Below are 1,757 nucleotides of genomic sequence, written 5' to 3' on the forward strand. Positions count from 1 at the left end.
TGTTAAGAGAAGATAATCATAAAAATGCTAGTAGTATTTCCAGCACCCATACACTGCCTCTCTGGATTAACATGGAATGCTTCTAAGCAAAATCCAAATTTCCAATTGAATCCAGCCATGGTACACCATCCAGATTGAAAATTAGGACTTTGAGCCATCACAAAAGTTCAAATGCAAACATTGAAGGCATAATCCTATAACCACAGATCTCTTTTTCTTTATCTCTTATTGCAACAAATTAATCTCAATGTCTAATCCAGCTCTAAATTTTGAGTAATTGGGGCATATGATATGCAAGATATGGGCCACAATTATCAGAAAATCAATTGGGTAAAATAAGAGTTTGGTAGACAATTATCTTGTGATTATCAAAATGTTAAAAAAAAAAAAAAAGTTTCTCCAAACTTTGTTTATATGTCAAGAAAATCCACCATCCATTAGTCAAAAATGCCATGTAGAAATTGTTATAAGCCCCAGAAAATTTTCTTGCAATTCAAATTACTCTAGAATCTTTTAGTTTTCATGCGACTTACTTGTACACTTCTGAAGCACCAAATAAAGCAGACTGAGTAGAGTTGTCATTTTAAAGGTAATTAAATAAGTAGTATACTCAGAGTTTACATCCTAATTCCTAGCAATGAGTATAATGTCTGATTTGCCAAAAGAAGGCCATGACTGAAAGGAGGATCTAGGAATGGCAATTTCACTTAAGTCCCGTGATTTTTACACTGGTCATGAAGATTGGTGAACACTAAAATTGACTTCAGAGGGAGGGTGTTGGAATATTTTGGGAGCAGTTTTCAAAAATGAAGCACTGAACATATACTTCTGTATCAGGGAGTTTAAACTGACGAGGCATTTTCATCTGCAGCAATGAAGCAGCCACAGTTTCCCCTAGTTTGCTGCTCTTTGTCTTTTTGTATCTGGCTTATCTCACTTAGCATAATGTTTTCAAGGTTTATCCATATTATAGCATGCATCAGAATTTCATTCCTTTTTATGGCTGAATAGTATTCCATTGTAAGTATATACCACATATTGTTTATCCATTCATATGTTGATGGACCATTGGGGTGTCTCCACCTTTTGGCTACTGTGAATAATACTGCTATGAACATTGGTGTACAAGTATCTGTTTGAAACCCAGTTTACAATTCTTTTAGGTATATACCTAGGAGAGGAATTGTTGTGTCATTGTAATCCTAGATCTAACTTTTTGAGGAACTGCCAAACTATTTTTCAAAGCAACTGCACCATTTTACATTCCCACCAGCAATGCATGAGGGTTCTAATTTCTCCACATCCTCTCCAACACTTGTTATTTTCCTTTTTTTTTTTTTAATAACAGCCATCCTTGTGAGGGTGGAATGGTATCTCATTGTGATTTTGATTTGTATTTCCCTAGTGCCTAATGATCTTGAGCATCTTTAGTGCTTAATGGCCATTTGTATATCTTCTTTGGAGAAATGTTTATTCAAGTCTTGTGCCCATTTTTATTTTTATTTTTGTCTTTTTGTTGTTGAGTTGTAGGAGTTGTTTATAGATTCTGGATATTAAACCCTTATCAGATATGATTTGCAAATATTTTTTCCCATTCTGTACATTGTCTTTTACTTTCCTGATAATGTCTTTTGAAGCATGAAAGTCTTTAATTTTGATGAAGCCCAATTTATATATTTTTCCTTTTGTTGCTCATGCTTTTGGTGTCATATCTAAGAATCTATTGCCAAATCCAAAGCCATGAAGATTTACCCCTA

The 1,757-nt window shown here is 34.0% G+C and overlaps 1 protein-coding gene across 1 annotated transcript in view; it reads right to left on the minus strand.

Annotated features, from left to right (window-relative positions):
• SLC16A12 (solute carrier family 16 member 12) overlaps positions 1-1,757 on the minus strand; it is a 25,160-nt gene that overhangs the window by 663 nt on the left and 22,740 nt on the right.

This window comes from Trichechus manatus, unplaced genomic scaffold (genome assembly GCF_000243295.1).
Source record: "Trichechus manatus latirostris isolate Lorelei unplaced genomic scaffold, TriManLat1.0 scaffold00007, whole genome shotgun sequence".
Taxonomy (NCBI): Eukaryota; Metazoa; Chordata; class Mammalia; order Sirenia; family Trichechidae; genus Trichechus; species Trichechus manatus.